The sequence below is a fragment of the Nomascus leucogenys genome, chromosome 23 (genome assembly GCF_006542625.1).
Source record: "Nomascus leucogenys isolate Asia chromosome 23, Asia_NLE_v1, whole genome shotgun sequence".
In the NCBI taxonomy this organism is placed as follows: domain Eukaryota; kingdom Metazoa; phylum Chordata; class Mammalia; order Primates; family Hylobatidae; genus Nomascus; species Nomascus leucogenys.
The window spans coordinates 31909960-31934337 of record NC_044403.1 but is presented as its reverse complement, the minus strand read 5'-3'; the positions used below and the strand labels follow the sequence as shown (position 1 = coordinate 31934337).

Here is a 24378-nt window from a genome sequence, read left to right as displayed (position 1 = left end):
TTTAAATGATGATATTCTCACCTAAAAGGACTCATTTACCAACCTAAAAGCAATTTCACCTCTTTGCTTATAATTAGGGTTAAATTTTGCTTATACTGTTTACTTGACCTGTGGGAAACCAGAAGGCTACTCCCTTATACTACTGAATGTTTAGAATTTTAATACCTGTGATTGTGGTTTGATGTTTTAGTTTTAAAAGGCATTGAAAATCTTGAAATTTATGTAAAATTTTCTTTTTAATTTTTTTATTAATTTTTTCGTCTTCTTTTTCTTTTTCTGAGACGGAGTCTCGCCCTGTCACCCAGGCTAGAGTGCAGTGGCGCGATCTTGGCTCACTGCAACCTCCACCTCCCGGGTTCAAGCAGTTCTCCTGCCTTAGCCTCCTGAGTAGCTGGGATTACAGGCATGCCACCATGCTTGGCTTAATTTTTATATTTTCAATAGAGACAGGGTTTCACCATGTTGGCCAGGCTGGCCTCAAACTCCTGACCTCAATTAATCCACCTGCCTCAGCCTCCCAAAGTGCTGAGATTACAGGTGTGAGCCACCGTGCCCGGCCAATGGTCTGTTTTTTTTTAAAAAAAAAAAAAAAAGTAATTTGTAGAAATTGGGAGGAAATATCTATCATGCTAACACTCATTGTTATTAATTAGTTTAAGATTCTGAATGACTTATTAAAATATAAAATTATAAGGACAGTACGTGTAAACTCTAGAACACATTTTAAATTCTTACTAATACTGGTAATAGTTATTAATACAGGTATGACTTCTCTCTCATGCTCTTTCTGGTGAGCACCACCACAGGGTCACAGTAAGGTTCTAAAAATATGAGTAAAAGCTGGTACTACCAGGAAATTCAAATTCCATACCTGGGAATCTCAGAACTCAGGGAGGAATAAACATTACAGGGGGAGCAAACAATAATGGGGAGTATTGTTTGGGAAATAAGAAATTAAGAATTTTACTGCTCTGAAATGTAAAAGTAAAACAGATGAAGTCTGGATTTTCTTTTGTTTTTACGAAGTTCAGTGGGAGAGCATTCTCTTCTGTTAAAATTGTCACTAATTATATGTTTTTTCTAAATCATATTGTCTCCTTTTCTCCAAAAGAGTTGAATAATGTACTCATTTTTATAACATTTTAGAAAAATGAGTGAGTAAATTTTTGGCAGTTATTTTATTTGACATGTGAGTGGTATTTGCTTTCAGATTTCGAATTCCCTGTTGGGAAAGTAATTTAGGTTATGTTGCTGTGACTATAATATTAAAATGCACAGACACACTATAAATTCCCTTTCCCTTAATTTTCTTTGCCTTTCTTTTCTTTCTTTTTCTTTTTTTTTTTTTTTTTTTTTTTTGAGACATAGTTTCACTTTGTAGCCCGGGCTGGAGTGAAGTGGCACCATCTGGGCTCACTGCAACCTCCGCCTCCTGAGTTCAGGTGATTCTCCTGTCTCAGCCTCCTGAGTAGCTGGGATTACAGGTGTGCGCCACACCTGGCTAATCTTTGTATTTTTAGTAGAGACGGGGTTTCGCCTTGTTGGCCAGGCTGGTCTCGAATTCTTGACCTCAAGTGATCAACCTGCCTCAGCCTCCCGAAGTGCTGGGATTACAGGCATGAGCCACTGCGCCTGGCTCCTTTCCCTTAATTTTCTGAAAGAAAAATTCACATACAGCCATGTGAATTGACTGGACTGTGAAATTAAAATAGTGGATTTTTTTTATCTTTATACTACAAGTTTGAGAAATAAAGAATAAAGCATTTTCTCTGTGGATGCGAAGAACACTGAACTTGACTCAGCTTCCTTTTTCTCTTGCCTGCATTTTTTGTGTACTTCACTGGCTTGATTAGTCATAATAAGGCTCAGTACCTCTGCCATTCCCAATGTTAAGCAATTTTTTAAAATTTGGAATTTTGTGGATAATCATTAACAGAGTTGCTTAATGGGTAATGTTGTTTTCTTTATGGAAATAATTTGAGGCATCTTTTCTGGAGTTCTTGGCAAGAAATATGAGTTTATTATAGATATTTAGGAAAGAGGATGTAGAAATAAACCTTTGCTTGTAGTATGAAGCTGTGATAATCTGCCCCATCTTTGTCTAATTCCGTTTTAACTTCTGTCCTTAACATGTTTCTCTTCTTAATCAGTTGTCAGTGAAGATGTGTTAGGAGATGGGAATGGAGTATTTTGGATATACTTCAAGTTTTGAATGATAACTGTTAAAATACATATAATGTTTTAATAGTGAGGTACACTAATCACAAAAATATGGTCTGATTTAACTTGATTTTGTGGTACTTTGCTTCTAAGTTTAGACAGACGATAGAAATTCACAAAAATTTCAGTCATAGTTATGGCCACAGTTAGGCATTCCCAAAGGAAGTGTGTTGCATTCCTAAGTGTAGTGTGTTGCATGCACTACTGAGCATAATGGGAAAAGAAAAGTGCTATAAAAACCTAAGTACCAAGTAACTAGCTAGAAAAAGCTTTTAATGGGAGAGCTGGCATGGTCATTAATCTGGTAGAATAGTATTTGAGGAAACAGTTCCATGTGTTAAGCTGCGGTTTCTTTTGGTTATTGAAAACCAAATAGGAAATTCTGAATTAATACTTAAACATGCTAAAGTGTCTTTGTGGAGCTTATTTTGAGCTTTAGAGTGGGAGACTTAGTTCTAATGCAAACTATAGAAGAATGACCTTGGGTGAGTTTGTTGTCTAATTAGTAAACTGAGTGGTAGAGTTGGATAATCCTGTCAGCTTTAGGCACATGCCTTAAATATGCTTCTTATCCTCTCACAGTCAAAAAGGATTTTTACCTTGGTACAGTCTGATTCCTTCAACATCTCTCCAGTTATTGAATGTATAGTAGTTTGCTATAGACAGACTACTTTGCAGTGGCTTTCAAACCTTTCTGAGACTCATTCTAAGAAATACATTTACATTGTGACTTAGTATATGCACACATAAAAAGAAGAAAGTTTCACAAAATAGTTTCCTTACTAGCAATGAGCTGTTTTTTGTTTTATTTCATTAGCAACAACAACAAAAACTGCTAACCATCTTTTTCTTGGGGTTGCACTACTGTCCAGTGAGCACATAGTGAGGGCAGTACTGCTAACGCCTACATAACATGCCTGCATCATCTAGAGCTTTGCTTTACCTTGGTACAATTTTTGGAAGAATGAAAAACTGCTTTTCCACAGGGGGAAAAAACTGTTTACTGCCCACTCTTTTTTTTTTTTTTTTTTTTTTTTTACAAGATGTGGAAAGGTTTATTAGCGTGTTTAAGTTAACAAATAGGCAGCAAATAAAAGTGAGACTACCATAACTCCAAATATTTTAGAAACATCTCGATGTTCTTGGTGTGGTTTGGAATATTTGCATTAGTAGCTCTCTACAGCAAATGTGTCAGTGCCTGTCCATAAAACTGGGACCCCATCATTTCAATTAGCTCTGAGGTGCTTCCAACTGGAGGTGGATGGATCAGGGCAGTGGTCAGGCAAAGCTTTGGGGCATAGTCAATATTTGAGCCAAGTCTTCTTCCACATGGGTATCACACTTCCGTGTCCGAGAACATTTATCTGGACCTGCAGAAGCCCATGTATGCAGCAGGTTAAAAGGATTAAAGAATTAACGCTTTCCAAGGAGTAGCCTTCAGCTACTCTCAGGAGTTGTAGAAACACCCACGCGTTCTCACCTGTCAGGTGGTGTAATTCTGAGGTGGGTGTTTTGCACTATTTACTTAGAGCATAAACTTGAAGCTAGATCATTTTAACCACTTAATTAAATCATACGGTAAGTTGTTGACAGCTATTTGCCACAAAATGAAAATATAGTGGCTATATGAATTTTAGCTCCTGTCATTGTTCATTAATCATAACATAAGCTCTGAACACAGTGTTCCTTCTTAGAAAGGTACAAATGATTATGATTTTCTATAACAACTGAAGTTAGGTGCCTGTGAAGTTTTATAATTGCTGGTCTTCATTAGATAAATTAAATTATAATTAAATGATCTGTTAATTAAATGATCTGTTTTATTTTTGCTTTTTATTTAGTCTCTTATTAATAGGCACAATACTGGCATTAGCTATAACACAAACCAATGGCACTAAAAATCTTCAGAACCTTTTTGGATTTGAGTTTTTGAAAGATATTCTGTGGAGACTACAGATTTAATTTTAAAGTATAAATGTGCTCTTATTTTAAACAAATGGGCTTTATACTTTGTGTTCTAATGATTGAGATAACTTTTTTTTTTGAGAACTTAAATTAAAATTCCCAGTCTTCTCTAGTTCTGTCAGATTTCTTTGTTCCCCCTCCCAGTGGTTGAGTTCTTATGGGATTTGTGGCTTATTTTTAAAATCCAAAGATTAAAATGAAGTTTTCTAGCAATATTAATATTTGTGTGAATCTGGATATCCTCCTCACTTCTAAGCCTTTTTGTTCATCTGAAAATGACAATTTTGTATACTTGGCTGGATTATTTTAAGTAACAAATAACAAAAACTGTGGTAGACTAACATTTGAGTTTGAAGTTTCATATAATTTTAAGTCATTGTCATAGACTGACTTTGGAAAGTAACTTCTGAGATTTTTGGTCTGAAGCGACCCTGAAAGTTGATGACCTAATTATCATTTTATTAGGCCTGAATGTGAATGTTGCATTTTGAGAGAAAATAGTATAGAAGTATTTACATTGCTGGGTGACTGATCTGGCAAGTCCCTAACAGTGCCACTAAGCTGTCCTGTAGTACATCTTATTTAGTTCTCTCAGTAACTACATAGTAGGTTGTCATTCCTATTTTATAGATGAGAAAACCAAGGGAACTATTTGATAGAATAATGTTTCCAAAATCAGAGATCTAATCTTAGAAGGCTTAGTTGAATAACATTGGATATATTACTCTGCGGTTCCTAAGTCTATGAATTAATGGGAATTTTGAAATCTAATTGAAATCCAAGGAGAAAGTGATAGAAATAAAATTGTAGTGAGCGATGTCGGCTCACTGCAACCTCCACCTCCCAGGTTGAAGCTATTCTCCTGCCTTGGCCTTCCAAGCAGCTAGGATTACAGGCATGCACCACCACGCCCGGCTAATTTTTGTATTTTTATAGAGACAGGGTTTTACCTTGTTGGCCAGGCTGATCTCGAACTCCTGACCTGAAGTGATCCACCTACCTCCGCCTCCCAAAGTGTTGGGATTACAGACATGAGCCACCGCGCCCAACCTAGTTTAAATTTTCTAGTAGCCACATTTAAAAAAACAGGTGGAATTAATTTCATAATATGTTTCATATAACCCAGTATATCCAAACATTGTTTCTTTTTTTTTCTGAGACAGGGTCTTGCCCTGTCACCCAGGCTGGAGTGCAGTGAGTGGTACACGATCATGGCTCACTGCACCTTCAAACTCCTGGGCTTAAGCGATCCTCCGGCCTTAGCTTTCCAAGTAGCTGGGACTACAAGCACATGCCACTACACCCTGCTAATGTTTAAATTTTTTTTAGAGACGGCGGGGGGGGGGGGTCTCACTATGTTACCCACACTGGTCTCGAACTCCTGGCCTCAAGTGATCCTCCCACCTCAGCCTCCCAAAGTGCTGGGATTATAAGCGTGAGCCACTGTCCTGGCCTAAACATCTTTCAGCATATAATCAGTATAAAAATTATAAAGATAGTATATATTCTTTTCTATTACATCTTCAAAATCTGCTGTGTGTTTTACACTTAACATATCTCAGTTCACACCAGCAACATTTCAGTGAAGTACTCAATAACCATACTTGGGGCCAGGCGTGGTGACACATACATGCCTGAATCCCAGCACTTTGGGAGGCTGAGGTGGGAGGATTGCTTGAGCCAAGGAGTTTGAGACCACGGTGAGCCATGATCGTGCCCCTGTGCTCCAACCTGGGCATCAGAGCAAGACTCCCACCTCTAAAGAAATTGTATTTTATTTATTTTATTTTTACAGTCCAGATGTGTGAATCTTGAAGGAATTTTTTTTTAATTGGCTAATGGCTACTATTACTGGACAGCTCAATTTCTGAATGTCAAGTACCTCTTGTTAAACTGTTCAACAACCTTTCCCTACCATCTCAAGAAGTTGGTGATAAAAACTATCAATAATGAATTACAGTCTTTAAATTTTTGCCTTTGATGTGATTGTGTCTTATTTTATAATATGTTAGCATTTAATATGAATATTTTTGTTGACATTTATTTTTTATTTTTAAAAATAGCATTATTGAAGTATAGTTGACATAATAAAATGTACCTATTTAAAAGGTACAAATTTAATAAGTTGTCCACATCCATGAAACCATCACCACAGTTAAGATATTTATTACTATTTTCCTGAAGTCTTCCCTCCTAGTTGTGTAAATCTCTTGTCACTACATTAAAACTTTTAGATATTCTTCTTTTTTGGAGATAACCTCTCTTAAACTTCTAAACTTCACCATTTGTACTGGTTGCATTCTAGGTTGATGCTTAGGTTGGGGATCTTCATTCATTCTCATTTTGGAGATTCTTCTTATATCTGGCTGGTTTTTGATCCTGCTTCCAGAATCCCATTTCTTTACCTTTCTTGGTCTCCTCATTTGTGAAAGAATAACTTCATAACTGTTTGAGAAAGGTCATTTGGGAGATAACTATTTTTGAGAACTTACATGTCTGAAAATATTTTCCTTCATCTTCCTTTCCCTTTCCCCTTTAATAGGTAGTTTGGATAACAAATCCTAGATTGGAAATAATTTATTTCAGAATTTTAAAGACATTTATTCATTTTCTTCTAGCTTCCGGTATTGCTGTTAAAGTCTGAGGCTAGTAGGATTCTCTGTTCCCTGTAACCTATTTTTTTTGATTCTGGAAGTTTTCAGGTTTTTTGTCTTGTCCTCAGCGTTTTGAAATTTCAGCAATGTGCCTTGGTGTGGGTCTCTTTTTTCCATTGTGTCTTTTTGTCTGGAAACTCACTGGCCATCAGTTCTGAAAATTTACCTTCTACTCATTTCATTTCTTGCCCTCTGTTTTTTATGTTGCCCCTTCTAGAACTCCTGTTACATATATGTTGGTTCTCCCAGACCAATGGTCTAATATCCATATCATTTTCTCCCCCCACACCCCCCCGAAATGGAGTCTTGCTCTGTCACTCAGAGCTGGAGTGCAATGGTGTGATCTTGGCTCACTGCAACCTCCGCCTCCCAGGTTCAAGCAGTTCTGCCTCAGCCTCCCGAGTAGCTGGGATTACAGGCGCCCACCACCACACCCAGCTAATTTTTGTATTTTTAGTAGAGATGGGGGTTTCACCATGTTGACCAGGCTGGTCTCGAACTCCTGACCTCGTGGTCCACCCACCTCAGCCTCCCAAAGTGCTGGGATTACAGGCGTGAGCCACCACGCCCAGCCTGTCCATATCTTTTTCTCACATTATTTTTTGGTTTTGTTTTCAATGAGATTTCCTAATGGAAAATCATGGCTTGATCAACCTATTGAGTTTCATTTTTGCCATTATATATTTTTAACTTCCAAGAGATTTTTTTTCTATTTTATTTTATTTTATTTTAATTAATTAATTTATTTATTTATCTTGAGACGGAGTCTCGCTCTGTCGCCCAGGCTGGAGTGCAGTGGCCTGATCTCGGCTCACTGCAAGCTCCGCCTCCCGGGTTCACGCCATTCTCCTGCCTCAGCCTCCCGCGTAGGTGGGACTACAGGCGCCCGCCACCACGCCTGGCTAATTTTTGGTATTTTTAGTAGAGACGGGGTTTCACAGTGTTCACCAGGATGGTCTCGATCTCCTGACCTCGTGATCCGCCCGCCTCAGCCTCCCAAAGTGCTGGGATTACAGGCGTGAGCCACCACATGACCCTGCCTTTTCCAGGTTCCTTTTTTTGGTTGTTGTTATTTGTTACTGATTTTAGTTGCTCTTTAATTTTATTTATTTTTTTGCTTCCCGTGTAGATTGGATGCTCTTTAAAGGCTTTATTCAAGTAATCCCATCAGCCTTGGTTGTCGCATTTGAGTTGGCCACTGAAAACTGATAAATTACAGTGGATGGGGTTTGCTGATTGTGGGCCTCAGTGTAATCTGACTGTACTGTTCTGGCATCTTACGAAATGCAGATGTTGGGATCTTCAGAGCTGTTCATTTATGCTACTCAGATCCCTAGTTTTATATGCCAAAGTATAACTTATGCTTTATGTGATTTCTGCTTTAGAGATTTTATTAAAACTTTTTATTTATAGTCTAATGTATGCTGTTTTAAAAATTAAAGTTCTATGTTTATTTGAAAACAGTATTTATTAAGGGAAAAAATTCTGTATTTGTTAATTATATTGCTTAAATTTCATATATTTTTGTTTCCTTAGACTACTTGATTAGCTGATATTTGATAAACGTGTCAGCCCTACAAAATAGTTGTGGGTTTGTCAATTTCTGTTTGTATTTCTAACGGTTTTTATGTTATATATTCATAGCTTTATATTTAGGCTGGGTTAAGCATGAATGTTATATACTTAAATAATTGTACTTTTTATCAATATAAAATATGCAGCATTTTCTCAAATGATTCTCTTTGCTTAACACATTCCCTTTTTATATTGTCATTCTTTTTTCACCTTTGTTTTACTTGTTCCTATATCTTCCTTTTTTTTTTTTTTTTTTTGAGACAGAATTTCACTCTTGTTGCCCAGGCTGGAGTGCAATGGCACGATCTTGGCTCACTGCAACTTCTGCCTCCTGGGTTTAAGCGATTCTCCTGCCTCAGTCTCCTGAGTAGCTGAGATTATAGGCTTCCGCCACCAGGCCTGGCTAATTTTTGCATTTTAGTAGCGACGGGGTTTCATCATGTTGGTCAGGCTGGTGTCGAACTCCTTACCTCAGGTGATCCACCCACTTTGGCCTCCCAAAGTTCTAGGAATACCAGTGTGAGCCGCTGTGCCCGGCCCTTTATCTTCTTTTTTATGTCATTTTAATTTTGATGTGTTTGTTATAAATAAACAATGTTTAGCTAGACTTTTTTTTTAAAGCCTGTTCCACAGGTTTTTTGTAATAGAGAACTTTAACGTATTCACATTTATGGTAATAATTGGTATGTTTGGAGTTGGTCTTCTTCCTGCCTTCTATGTGTTTTATTTCTGCCTTGCCTTTCTTGGATAGTTATTTTCTTTGCGTTTTACACCTAGTAGTCTTTTATGTAATTTTCATTATTTAAGTGAGTTAAATGAAATTAATTTTCATTGTTAATTTTTAAAACACCTACATATTAGACTATAAATCTACTTTATAAAAATAAAATTATTTCTCTACTTTCATAGGTGGTATTGTGGAATGGCAAAGCACAGACTCTAGAACAAGGCAGCTTGTGTTTACACCTTGGCTTGGCTTTGCCACTTTTTTATTGTAATCCTCTTGTGCATCCATTTCTTTTTTGGTTAAAGTAGAGATGGGGTCTCACTGTTGCTGATCTGAAACTCTGCGCTCAAGTGATCCTCCTGCCTCAGCCTCCCAAAGTACTAGGATTTCAGGCGTGAGCCACCAAGCCCACGTAGGTACCTACTTCACAGAGGTGTTGTTGAGTTTAAATATGTTAATATATGTAAAGCACCAGAACAGGGTCTGGAAGTCAATAAATGTTAGCTATTATTAGGTGTCAGTTATTAACAAAAGCTTGAAACTACATTATTATCGTAGTTTTTGTGGGTTCCTGTGTTTAATGCTTGCCTGGTTCTTCACCTATATTAGCTTTCTGTGTGTTTAAAAAAAATCTTTATCTTTTGTGTAAGTCGGTTTTCATTATTCTTACACACTTTAATGTATGTAGGCTGCTCTATTGTAAAGACCGTCTGTCTTCTGCTGGGCTGAGGACCTCTGTGCATTTCCACTCTTTGTCCATCTCAGGACAGGCACAACAAAAAAATGTTAAAAACTTGGATGTTGTCATGGATATGTGGATGCTTTACATAGAGTGTGTGTGTGTGTGTGTGTGTGTAATTTTAGTGTGAAAAATGGTATCAGGTTTCTCCAAGGCAACAAAACCATCAGGAGATTTTGTATATGACAGATATTATATGTAATTTCAAGGAATTAGCTTACTTGGTTGTTGGGGCTGGCAAGTCTGAAATCTGTCTTCTGGTTGAGCTGGCCACTGGGTTGGGAACTCTAGGACAGGAGCTGATGCTGCAATCTTTAGCCAGGATTTCTCAGGAAATCCCAGTTTCCTGCCTTGTAAGTGATTAGATGAGACCCACCTGCATAATTGAGGGTAGTCTCCTTTACATAAAATCAGCTGATTGTAGGTTTAACCACATCTACAAAAATACCTTTATAGCAACACCTAGTTAGTATTTGATAGAATAATTGAGTACTGTAGCAAAATTGTAACATAAAACTAACCATCACAGATGGGTATATTGTTTCATGATAGATTGTCCTTCACATCAGCGTCTTGAAATTAAAAAAAAAAGCTATTGTGTGTAATACTATATGGAAATTAAACGTTGTCGATATTTTTAGTAAAATAATAATTTATAGTTATACTCTGCTAACATGAGATCAACTTATGCACTAATGGATCATACTTCTAAAAGTTTGTTAGTTGTTTGTTGACTTAAGTGAAAAAGGCCTATAATGCCAGTACCGGAAATGATTGTTCCCAGAATAACCAGCAAAAGCTGATACCCAGACAGTGTATCTGAAATATGTTACATATGAAAAATATATTTAAAAATGAAAGTGAGAGGACCAGGTGAGGTGGCTCACGCCTATAATCCTAGCACTTTGGGAGGCCGAGGCGGGAGGATCACAAAGTCAGGTGTTTGAGACCAGCCTGGCCAAAATGGTGAAACCCCGTCTCTACTAAGAATATAAAAATTAGCCGGGCCTGGTGGCAGGTGCCTGTAATCCCAGCTACCCAGGAGGCTGAGGGAGGAGAATTGCTTGAACCCAGGAGGCGGAGGTTGCAGTGAGTCAAGATCGTGCCACTACACTCCAGTCTGGGTGACAGAGCAAGACTCTGTCTCGGGGTGGGGCGGGGGGAAGAAAGTGAGCAAACATCTGTTTGGTGCCAGTAATATTAATAGTTTAGACTTTAACCTTTGCTTATAACAGTTTTTGTGGGAAAGTTTATTAGTTGGTTCTCAAATATGAAGGCCACATGCTTCCTTCAATTAAGGCATAATAATGAAAGAACATACTGAGGCTACATTTCATCTTTGTTGGTGAAATCAGGAGTAGAGGAAAGGGTAGAAACTAGAACAGATACAGACTGGGAAGCGGGGAGGTGAGATTCTTAGCCCATAATTTTGAGAGAAAGTAGTTTTTTGTTGATGGCACCAAGCAGGGCTCCTGATTTATGATAAAGAATCATAAATTTGGTAAAAGTTATAGTCTGAAGTACAAAACCCCAATGATTTTCCATTCTAGTTCTTCATTGAGAAGCTTAACAGTGTACTATGTGTAGGTAGATAAGAATAAAGTAAAAGACATAGAATTCTTTGCTGTTAAAATGAAAGAATAACTTTTACTTAGCATAGTATGGTACTATACTAATAAATGGTACACGCTGCTAGTCATAAAATTTAGATTTTGTCCCCAGTTCTACCTGTATACCTGTATTATTAGTCCTTTGTTCTCTGTTCAGTGTCCTAGTAGAAATTGTGTGGTTATACTTCTTTTTTTTGAGACAGAGTCTCACTCTGTCACTCAGACTGGAATGCAGTGATTCAATACTCACTGCAGCCTTGAACTCCTGGGCTCAAGCAGTCCTCCCAGTGAATAGCTGGGACTACAGGTGTATGCCACCAAATGCCAGGCTAAGTTTTTAAAAAAAACTTCTAGGCTGGGTGCAGTGGCTCACACCTGTGATCTCAGCACTTTGGGAGGCTGAGGTGGGAGGATCACGAGGTCAGGAGTTTGAGATCAGCCTGGCCAACATGGTGAAACCCCATCTCTACTAAAAATACAAAAATTAGCTGGGCATGGTGGTGTGTGCCTGTCATCCCAGCTACTCAGGAGACTGAGGCAGGGGAATTGCTTTAACCTGGGAGGCAGAGGTTGTGGTGAATCAAGATCGTGCCGTTGCACTCTAGCCTGGGTGACACAGCAAGACTCCGTCTCAAAAATCAAAAACACAATAAAACAAAAATAACGTTTCTAGAGATAGGGTCTCACTGTGTGTTGCCCAGGCTGGTCTTGAACTCCGGGCTTAACTTAGTTAAGTCTTTTTCAGTCAACCAGCATTTTTTAGCCTCAACTCCTCTTCCCACCGTACACACAAACACTAGCACAGTTATTCAGGGAACATGTATTGAGGGTGTATACTCTGATTTTAGATGCTGCAAGGATCCAGAGGCTCTTCTCTGTCTTTGAGTTGCAAATAATCTTTGTTAAAATGGAGTGAGAAAAATCCTGTAATAGAAATATTTTCTGTGATATTTCTGCCTTGATAAAGCATCTTCTGAAAGCACAGAGTTTTCAGGATGTTTTTATAATTTTTCATAGACGGTAAGGCAGTGTCAGATTGATTCAGTTATGTCATCAAATGTCTCTCTGCCATTCTCAGCATGTATTTGAGGCTAATGCCCCTTATGGCCCTATTTTCAGCCATCACATGCATCCTGGACAGCATTCAACAGCAGAAACAGCAATTTCTTTTACAATGCCTCATATCTTACTGGTCAGAGTTGTGGGTCACATGGCTTTGTCTAGATCAAATACTGAAAATGGAACTTCCATGATTGGGTTAAGCCAGTTATGACTGTCTTGACAGGAGATGGGGCTTGCTTTTCCTCTAGTACAAGATAGATGCTTAAACCAAATGAAGGATTATGGTTAGCAAGGAGGAGGGGGTTTGGGAATGACCCTGTAGTAGACTGCCAACAGTGCCTGCTACTTAACTCACTCTTGCGAGATGGGGAAGTAAGATACTTAACACAGTCTTGAGGGTTGGGGCTATAGTAGAATAGAAGGAAACGGCTTTTTTGGAGAAAGTGATTTCTTTTTATCTTTTCATATTTTTATTTTTTATTAAATTTTGTTTTTTACTTAGAGATGGCGTCTTGCTATGTTGACCAAGCTGATCTTAAACTCCTAGCCTCAAGCCATCCTGTCATCTCGGCCTGCCAAAATGGTGGGATTACAGGCACGAGTCACCGTGCCCCATCCGGAGAAAGTGGTTTGTAAACTAAGTTTTGTGGACAAATAGAGATTATTAGGGAGAAAGACTTTTCCTTATCCTTCTGAGCCCTTGGTTGTCTATGGGTACTGTTGCTTGTTTTCATTTTTAAGGATAGTAAACATACTTAACATTTCCCAAGGAATCTGTCTTGACCTGTGTATGTGTGTGTAAAAGCTGCATTGTGGACTTTTTTTCAGTTGAATGCAACATGCTCTGTGAGATTAAGGGCTTACAAGAAACTGCTAATCACAGTTTTAAAAAGACCATCTTTTGATGTCTCTTATCTTAGTGTTACTATGAGTTTCATAGCCTGTTATTTTGTTTAGTGTTTACTCTGTCTTGCCTTTCTTTTTTCCTTCCTTCTTTTCCTTTTCTTTCTTTTGGAAGGGAACTTAAGTACATCTTCTGGTTCTTTCTGCCTGATCTCTTCCTCTTAATTTTAGAAATGAAGATGTAGAAGTCCAAAGAGGATTTGCTTGATCATTTGACTAGAAAAGCTAGGTTTAACCAGGTCTTCTATGGAAATGAATTATAGCTGTAGTGAAAGAATAAGGGAAATGTGCTATGTTTGGATTCTAGAGACAATTCTCTAGAATAGAAAAAATCTTCTAGACCCAAGACAGCTTGATATTTGAAAAAGGAGGTATAAACCCTTTTTTTAAGGATTGGCAGATGGTAGTAAATATTGTGGATGTCATAGTACCACAATATATAATAATTAAGTAACATACTTAGAATAGAAATCTAGAAATGTCAGTAACAGAATTTTACTGTTTCTCTCTCTCTCACCACACACACACACACACACACACACACAATTATGAACACATAATAAAGGACTTTCTTATAACTAAGAAAAAGATAATTACTACATGAATAGAGAGGCCTATCTGGAAGTTTTCATGTATATGCACAACATTTCAGTGATAACAGAGTGCTGTTATAAATAATGATCATTAAGTGCTGTTATAAATTATATCATGTATGTGAAAATTAGTTTTTGTACAGTATGGTTCTTAATTTATCTAAAACGTAGATCTTTGCTTTTCTATAATAACATCCTCTTCTGGGTTTCAGCTTATACTTGACGCAAGAGGTTCTTTGAGAGAGCTTCTTTTTTTTTTTTTTTTTTTTTTTTTTTTTTTTGAGACAGAGTCTCGCTCTCTCACCCAGGCTGGAGTGCAGTGGCGCGATCTCGGCTCACTGCAAGCTCCGCCTCCCGGGTTCACGCCATTCTCCTGCCTCAGCCTCTCCGAGTAGCTGGGACTACAGGCGCCCGCCACCACGCCCGGCTAATTTTTTGTATTTTTAGTAGAGACGGGGTTTCACCGTGGTCTCGATCTCCTGACCTCGTGATCCACCCGCCTCGGCCTCCCAAAGTGCTGGGATTACAAGCGTGAGCCACCGCGCCCGGCCGAGAGCTTCTTTTTTTAAAAAAACTACACTTCCTATTACATTTTATATCTAGCCTGCCACCCTAAGATGGAAATCCGTTTTAGTTCATCAGGTATTTATTAATGGTTTCACTTTGTGAAAGATATTGAAGAGGGCAGATAAAATTGTCATTTACAGCTTACTTAGCACAGTACATTGTGCTTAAAATATATGACATTAATATAAATGATGCCCTTTCTTGATAATTTTTTTTATCTCATCTTAGATTGGGGGATGATGTTTCTTTTTAGCCTTTTTATTTTTATGCATATGGTGGTCCAAGAGTCATGTATTAAGCCAGGTTTAGAACACATCATAATGTCACTGCCTCCACTTCCCAGGCTCCAATAGGGAATAGCAGTTTCATTCTACCCAGGTCCTATCAGAGGGCGCACAACAGATGAGGGGAATTGCAGGATTTCCCAATACACCAAACTGTTGGTTGGCCTTCCTGCCTTTATTCCCCATGTAGACCTAAAGACAGGCACTTTTTAATTATCTTGGTTATAGCTAAACATTCCTACTCCCCTACGCTAGCCCCGGAAAAGTGAGAGAGCTTGTCAAGGCGAAGTTTTTTGAAAGAAGAAGCCACATGAAATGGGAGAGGCCGGGCGCGGTGGCTCACGCTTGTAATCCCAGCACTTTGGGAGGCCGAGGCGGGCGGATCACGAGGTCAGGAGATCGAGACCACGGTGAAACCCTGTCTCTACTAAAAATACAAAAAATTAGCCGGGCGTAGTGGCGGGCGCCTGTAGTCCCAGCTACTCGGAGAGGCTGAGGCAGGAGAATGGCGTGAACCCGGGAGGCGGAGCTTGCAGTGAGCCGAGATCGCGCCACTGCACTCCAGCCTGGGCGACAGAGCGAGACTCCGTCTCAAAAAAAAAAAAAAAAAAAAAAAAAAAAGAAATGGGAGAGGGAAACAGTGTATATTGTGAGCTTAGGAAGAGCAAAGGTCTAAAGGTGAGAGAGAGCTTGGCACAGAACTACAGTAGTATATATATTAGTTCTGATTAATAAATGTTTCAATTTTTATGATACTGTTAATCTTTTTTTTTAATTTTTTTTATTTTTTGAGGCAGAGTCTCACTGTGTCACCCAGGCTGGAGTGCAGTGGCGCAATCTCGGCTCACTGCAACCTCCACTTCCCGGCTTCAAGTGATTCTCCCTGCCTCAGTCTCCTGAGTAGCTGGGACTACAGGCACCAGCCACCATGCCTGGCTAATTTTTTTGTACTTTTAGTAGATACGGGGTTTCACCATGTTGGCCAGCCTGGTCTAGAACTCCTGACCTCGTGATCCGCCCACCTCGGCCTCCCAAAGTGCTGGGATTACAGGCGTGAGTCACCATGCCCAGCCGATACTGTTATTCTTGTAACGAAAAAGCTTACAACGAGGAATACATTTACATTGTTTTGTTTAAGATTAAAGCCATATAAAAAATTTACAGCAGAACCTGAAAGTTCCTTCTTGACCCTAACCTCCTTTACTCCTTTGCCCAGAGGCAACCATATATTTGTATGTATTTCCAGTTCTTCATGCTTTTACACAAATATGTACTCAACATTAAAAAAAAAATGTATGTAAACATATTATTCTATGACTTTTTTTTTTCTTTAACTCTAATTCATAGAGTTCTTATCAGGTCTAGTGAACTCAGGGCAAGAGACACAACTTGGATATAAATACCTTTAAGCCTCTGTTTTCTTCATTTGTAAAATGAGGGTAATGACATCTATCTTTTAGTGTTACTACAAGGTTTAAATGAGACTACATATGGACACCTTAGCCTGGTAACTAAGTCTGGGTAACTAAGTCACGGTAGCTGCTATTATTAATAAACAAGGCTAACATAATTCTGTATGATCCTCCTGTACCTGAGAAATAAACATAGCAATAGAGCACAATCAGCCAGCCATTTAATTTTAGAGAAAAACATCTTCATGTGGCCTAGTAAAAATGACTGTTACCAAATAATAGGCTTTTTATGATGAATGAATGAGTCAGACGTTTTCTCTGTAGTTTTTAGAATTATTGAGATACCAAATTCTTAGCTGTTTTATGGAAGAACTTTATAAAGTAGAGTTTACTGAAGTTGGGTGACTAGAAAAGCCTATAAAGTTAAAAAGGAGAAAATGTGTTGGTTCTCCTAATTAATGTAAATTAAAACAAGGAGACTGCCTACAAGAGCTAAATAGTAAATTTAGGTAAAAAATAATGATAGTATTTCTTTTTTCAGTTGGTAGTAAAACATTGGAAATAATTATTCCAAATGAAAAGAGAGGTTGTTAACAGTTTTCGAAAGGATCAGGATAATAGAGATTCATTCATATTGGGTGACAGTATGGTTTTAGAACTATCTTCCCTATTCTTCCTAAATGAAGTGGGCCATTTCTTCTCACTATATATATATTGTCTGGCCCTGAGACAGAACACTGGATTAGAAGCACTATAGGTTTGACTAAATATGGCAGTTCTTAAATCTATATGATGATGGTTTGCATTATTTTATTGTTAACTTGCCATTTGCATTTTTATAAACAGCTTTATTGAGATAATTCACATACTATACAATTCACTTGGTTAAAATATACAATTCAGTGGTTTTTAAAGTATATTCAGAATTATGCAACCATCACAGTACTAAATTTTAGAACATTTTAATTACCTCCTCCAAAAAAAAAAGAAAACCCCATTTCCCCTCAACTCTTCCAGTTGTGTGGATAACCACTAACCTACTTTGTCTCTAGATTTGCCTATTCTGGACATTTTATGTAAGTGGAACCATATAATATGTGATCTCTCGTGACTGGCTTTTTTCACTTAGTGTAATGTTTTTAATGTTCATCCATGTTATAGCATGGATCAGCACTTCATTTTTATGGTTGAGTAATATTTGATTGTATAGAGATACCATTGTGTTTATTCATCAGTTGATTGACATTTGTGTTGTTTCCAGTTTTGGGTTATTATGAATAATGCTGCTATAAACATTCATTTATAAGGTTTTATATTAACATATACTTGAATTTCTCTTGAGCAGATACTAAAGAGTGAAATTGCTGGGTCATATGGTAATTCTGTTGAACTTTTTAAGAAACTGCCAACCTGTTTTTCAAGGTGACTGTACCATTTTACATTCTCTTCAGCAGTGAATGAGGGTTCCAATTTCTCTACATCCTCATCTGCACTAATAAGGTTAAGCACAATGTTAGCTGTGGGGTTTTCCTAGATGCCCTTTATTCAACTGAGGATGTTCATTTTTCCTAGTTGGTTGAATGTTTTTTTTTTTAAATGAAAGGGTATTGGACTTTGGTGCTTTTTCTGTGTCTATGGAGATAATCGTTTAGGCTTTGTACTCTATGGGGTGTACTACACTAATTTTTGGATGTTAAACCTTGCTGGGATAAATCCCATGTGGTCATGGGAAATAATCCTTATTAGTTGCTGGATTTGATTTGCTTGTATTTTGGTAAGGATTTTTGTGTTTGTATTAATAAGGAATATTGTTCTTTTAAAATATTTATGTATTCATTTATTAGAGACAGTCTTGCTCTGTCATCTTGGCTGGGGTGCAGAGGCGCAATCATGGCTCACTGTAACCTCAAACTCCTGAGTTCAAGCAGTTCTTCCACCTCTGTCTCCCAAGCAGCTAAGACTATGGGTGCGTATCATCGTGCCTGGCTAATTTTTTAAAAAAATTTTGTAGAGATGTGGTCTTGCTGTGTTGCCCAGGCTGGTCTTGTTCTAACCTCAAGTGATCCTCCTGCCTTGGCCTCCTGAAGAGCTAGGATTATGGTCATGAGCTACCATGCCTGGCCAAGATACTGTTCTTTAGTTTTCTTGTGATTTCTCTATCTGATGTTGGTGTTAGGTTAATACTGGCCTCATAGAATTTCTCTTATATTTTTTGGAAGAATTTGTGAAGAATTGATATCAATTATTTAAGTGTTTTATAGAACTCATCAGTGAAGTGATCTGAGCCTGGGCTTTTCATTGTGGAAAGTTTGTTAAATTACTAATTCAGTCTCCTTTCTTGTTATAGGTCTATTCCGATTTTCTGTTTTTGTTTTTTTCCTTGAGTCAGTTTCTGATAGGGTTTGGCTCTGTATCCCCCCACCCAAGTCTCACTTTGAATTGTAATAATCTCCACGTGTCAATGGCGGGGCCAGCTGGAGATAATTGAATCATGGGGGGGGTCGTTTCCTCCGTACTGTTCTCATGATAGTGAGTAAGTCTCACGAGATCTGATGGTTTGATAAGGGGAAACTGTTTTGCTTGGTTGGTTCTCATTCTCTGTCTGCCACCATTGATGTAAGACATGACTTGCTCCTCCTTGCTTTCCGCCATGATTCTGAGGCCTCCCCAGCCACATGGAAATGTGAGTACCGTTAAACCCAGTCGTGGATATGTCTTTATCAGCAGCATGGAAACCGACTAATACAGTTTCTGTAGTTCGTGTCTTTCTAGGAATTTCTTTCCGTTTTATCTATCTACTCTCTTGCTATACAGTTTCTTGAAGTTTGCCCATTATAATAGGCCATGTAAATGTAGTAGCTTTACTGATACTGTTGCTTACTGTTTTTTCTTTGTTCCTTTAAAGAAAAAAATTTTTATGCATTAGGGGTCATTTAACGTTTCTCTTTTTATCCATTGGCTTAACAAGTATCTTCTTTTCTCCTTCTTTTTGAGACAGAGCCACACTCTGTCACCCAGGCCAGAGTGCACTGGTGCAAATCTCAGCTGACTGCAACCTCTGCCTCCCGGGTTCAAGTGACCTTCCCACCGCAGCCTCTCGAGTAGCCCTCCACCATGCCCAGCTAATTTTTGTATGCATTTGTAGAGACAGGGTTTCACCATGTTGTCGAGGCTGGTCTTGAATTCCTGAGCTCAAGTGATCTGCCCTTCCTGGCCTCCCAAAGTGTTGGGATTACAGACGTGAGCCACCACTCCTGACCATGTATCTTATTTTTAATTTTTTTAGTGGTTGCTCTTGTGCTTATAGTATACATTTTAAATTAATCTACCTTCAAATAATATTCTACCCTTCAAGATTAGTATAAGGACCTTGTAACAGTGTATTCTTAATTCCTTTATTCCATCCGTTGTGCTACTTGTCATGTATTTTTCTGAAGTATAGGAACCAAAGAAATTATAAGGCAGAGGAGTAGGAAACACATACTTTCCTGTATTATGCAATAAGGAGCTTGATAATTGGAAAGGGAAAGGGAAATGAATATATGAGAAATTCAGAAAGAATATAATCAGAATACTTAATGAAATTTGAAACCTCAGGTGATCCACCTGCCTTGGCCTCCCAAAGTGCTGGGATTACAGGTGTGAGCCACTGCACCCAGCTGAAATCTCAAATTGAAGTTGAGTGATCAATTTGGGATAACTTAAATTTCTTTGTGGCTATAGACAGATCTATTTCAAGAAGTCTCCCTACCTAACCATTTTTCCTGCCCCTAAAAAACAAAACCAGAAAGTTCTGAGAATCATCCTAGACTTCTCTTCCTCCTTTACATCTTCATTTTCCATTTCTAATCAGCCACCTTGTCATCTTGATTCTCCCTCATCTGTACCAATATATCAACCAAGAATGATCTTCCTAAGTCTAATTACACTTCTCTGTTCCACACCAGTGCAAGCATGATCAATCTTATGAAGATGCAAATCTGATCACGTCTTTTTTTTTTTTTTGAGACAGAGTCTGGCTGTGTCCCCCAGGCTGGAGTGCAGTGGCACCATCTCGGCTCACTGCAAGCTCCGCCTCCCGGGTTCACGCCATTCTCCTGCCTCAGCCTCCTGAGTAGCTGGGACTGCAGGCGCCCGCCACCACGCCCTGCTAATTTTTTTGTATTTTTAGTAGAGACAGGGTTTCACTGTGTCGGCCAGGATGGTCTCGAACTCCTGACCTTGTGATCCGCCCACCTCGGCCTCCCAAAGTGCTAGGATTACAGGCTTGAGCCACCGCGCCCGGCCAATCACATCTTAAAATTTTCAGTGGTGCCCTATTCTCCACAGTATACATTTTAACCACCTTATTGTTATGTGAAGTTCTCAAGATTTTAGTGTTTATCCAATCTTCTCTCCTACCATCTCTTCTAAAATTATATAAACAATTCCCAGACTTTATTTTAAGTTACTATACACATGCTGATTTTCATTTCCACACGCACATTCTTCTTTTTGCATTCCTATTAGACTCATATTCATGAAAATAAATAAATGTTTCTTTAAAGAATCCTCTCAGAAATTAATCTCTTTTTTGTCTCCTTGTTGTACTTATACGTTCTCATAATGATTATGTCATTCTTACTGTGATTACTGTGTTCTTTAAGGCTGTAGCTATTATTGTTGGATGGATATTGTGTTCAATAAAGATTGGCAGAATTTAGAGTTTAGTAACATTTTTATGATTACCTTCTATATAAGAGAAACATCAGATTAGTGGTTTTGAATCAGTATTGTAATGTAAAATTTCTTTATACCAATAAATTTAAGTTTTATAAAAAGATAGGTTTTGGGGGAACGTTAGATTTTTAAATGATCATAATAATACAGCAGCAATCCTAATGATAGTATGCAAATTATCGGCGTTCAGTTGGTGTCAATTTCAACTTTAGGTATTCTACCTATGCCATACTTTTATTTATTATTGCATCAAATGCGGACAGTTTCTACTCTCTACTTTGTAAGATGACCATAATACTCTCACTCTCTTAAAATCACTATCTGGCCAGGCGGCGGTGGCTCACACCTGTAATCCCAGCACTTTGGGAGGCTGAGGCAGGTGGATCACTTGAGGTCAAGAGTTCGAGACGAGCCTGGCCAACACTGTGAAACCCCATCTCTACTAAAAATACAAAAAAATCGGCCGGGTATGGTGGTGGGCGCCTGTAATCTCAGCTACTCAGGAGGCTGAGACAGGATAATCACTTGAACCTGGGAGGTGGAGGTTGCAGTGAGCTGAGATTGCACCACTGCACTCCAGCCTGGGCGACAGAGTGAGACTCTGTCTCAAAAAAAAAAAAAAAAAAAAAAAAAAAAAAAAAAAAAAAATCACTGTCCTCTATTCTATGTATTTTACATTGTGAAGATGAGTAATATTAATATCTGCCTTCTGTGTTTTAAAAATGTCTAAAAGTGAAAATCAAGTGTGTCTGGCTGACATTTCTCTAAGGTAACTAGTTATGGATATAGCTCCTTTTTGTACTTCCTTGTTCTGCTTCCTGTTTTTCCTGTCATTTCAAATTGCCTTAGTTTTTTTCTTATTGCATTTTCTTTTTTTTTTTTGAGACGGAGTCTGGCTCTGTTGCCCAGGCTGTAGTACAGTGGCCCGATCTCGGCTCACTGCAACCTCCGCCTCCCGGGTTCATGCCATTCTCCCGCCTCAGCCTCCCGAGTAGCTGGGACTACAGGCACCCGCCACCACGCCTGGCTAATTTTTTTATATTTTTTGGTAGACGGGGTTTCACCGTGTTAGCCAGGATGGTCTCGATCTCCTGACATCATGATCCGCCCGCCTCGGCCTCCCAAAGTGCTGAGATTACAGGTGTGAGCCACCGTGCCCGGCCTTTTCAAAGTTTTCATTTTCCCATCCAGTATATCAAGTCTTCTGCCTTCCTAGGGAATTCTTCAGACTTTTCTATCCTGCTAATCTGAACTTACTGCTTTCTGAGTATGCTGCACAACTGTCTTTTTTTTCCTTTGTGTTCCTCTTTTTAATAAATTATTTAAAAATCTATGAATACATATTTAAGTGTCTTGCTAGTAAGAAAAGATGCATGTATAATAAACTTTGCCTCCACATATGAAAATACTTTTCCTTTTTTAAAAAATCTGGTTTTGTTTAGGATTCTGTTTATTTCATTTTCCTCCTTGACACTCGTGGTATTTCTCCCTATCTCCTAGTTATTTTTTGGTTTTGGAAACTTCTCTTAATTTTTACTTTTTCTCTACCATCTATTGTATTGGGTTGTTAAATAGACCCTTGTAAATATGTTTTTCTGATTTGGGAAGTGTTCTAATTCTTGGATAATTTTCAGTCCTTCATTTTTCTCTATTCTCTTTTTTTGGGGGCATATATTTGTATGTTGGAATTCTTGTAACAACCTTCCCCCCATCCCCAACTGCCTGACATTTTAGGTTGACATTTTTGCAAGCTTTCATTGAATTTTTGTTTTGGTGAGCATGTCTTTTTTGAGACAGAGTCTTGCTCTGTTGCCCAGGCTGGAGTGCAGTGGCGCAATTTCAGCTCACTGCAGCCTCAGCCGCCTGGGCTCAAGCAATCCTCCCACCTCACCTCCTGAGTAGCTGAGACCTCAGGCGTGCACCACCATGTCTGTCTAATTTTTATATATATATATTTTTTGTAGTGATGGGGTTTTACCCTGTTTCCCAGGCTGGCCATGAACTCCTGAGCTCAATCAATCTGGCCGCCTTGGCCTCCCAAAGTGCTGGCATTACAGGCATGAGCCACCACACCTGGCCTGCATGTCTTTCATTCTAAGAGTTTCTTCTGATTTTCTCACCCCTAATCATTTTCTCTTCTTGCTTTATATTACAGTATTTTTATGCCTTCTCTAAAGTAAAAGATTTCCTTTAAAATTATAAAAGTAGATTGGGCAGGGTGGCTTACACCTTGTAATCTCAGCATTTTAGGAGGCTGAAACAGGAGGATTGCTTGAGACCAAGAATTCAGGGCCAACCTGGGCACATAGTGAGACCCTGCCATTACCAAAAGTTTTTATTTATTTATTTTTTAGACAGAATCTCACTGTTGCCCAGGCTGGAGTGCAGTGGCACAATCTTGGCTTGTTGCAACCTCTGCCTCCCAGGTTCAAATGATTCTCCTGCCTTAGCCTCCCAAGTAGCTGGGATTACAGGTGCATGCCACACACCTGGCTAATTTTTGTATTTTTAGTAGAGACGGGGTTTGACCATGTTGGCCAGGCTGTTCTCAAACTCCTGACCTCAAGTGATCTACCTGCCTTGGCCTCCCAAAGTGCTGGGATTACACTGCGCTCGTCCTACAAAAATTTTTAAAGAAAATTAATTAGGCATGGTGGTGCGCACCCATAGTCCCAGCTGCTCAGGAGGCTGAGATGGTAGGATCGCTTGAGCCTGGGAGGTTAAGGCTGCAGTGGTCTAGGACTGGACTACTGCACTCCAGTCTGGGCAACAGAGTAAGACCCTGTGTCAAAAAAAAAAAAATTAAAACTGAATATTTATTTGGACTGAAAGAAGAAATGACAACAAATTATAAAGTTAAAAGAGGTCATATCAAAAAATCACAAAATCCAGAAAAAAAATTTATTAAGTACTGGACACATCCTACTTTTACTTTTCCTTCATTTTTTGGGTTCATCTTCTTTGATCACCTTTTTATTTGGCAGTGAGTTTGTAATACTTTATATATAGAAAATAAAAAGATCATATAGCTTTCCTCTGGCATTCAGGTTTTTTTGCTATATGGGTGTCAATAATTTTTATTTTAATTGCCTGCTATAATTATTTTTTATTTTGGTAAAATATATAACTTAAAATTTACCATTTTAAAAAGTATATTCTATTTCCTGCATTTTTTGTTTCTCTGAGGCAATTTCCCTTTTTTGATGGGAAGAGTGTTTTATCTTTGTGAGTTCTCAAGTGTGATGATCTGTGGGCCTGCTGATATTTAAGAATGAGGCTTACCATGAGGCAAACTCTGTATTTAGAGTTTGTCTGTATTTAGAGCTCATAGTAAGCCTCATTACTTGT

At 38.5% G+C, this 24378-nt stretch overlaps 1 protein-coding gene and 1 non-coding gene across 30 annotated transcripts in view; both read left to right on the top strand.

Moving 5' to 3' along the window:
* WNK1 (WNK lysine deficient protein kinase 1) overlaps positions 1 to 24378 on the top strand; it is a 159154-nt gene that overhangs the window by 24158 nt on the left and 110618 nt on the right. The gene's annotated exons all lie outside the window — the stretch shown is intronic.
* LOC115832973 lies at positions 3059 to 3184 on the top strand. Its single transcript, XR_004028383.1, has one exon. It is a non-coding gene; the product is annotated as a U4atac minor spliceosomal RNA (small nuclear RNA).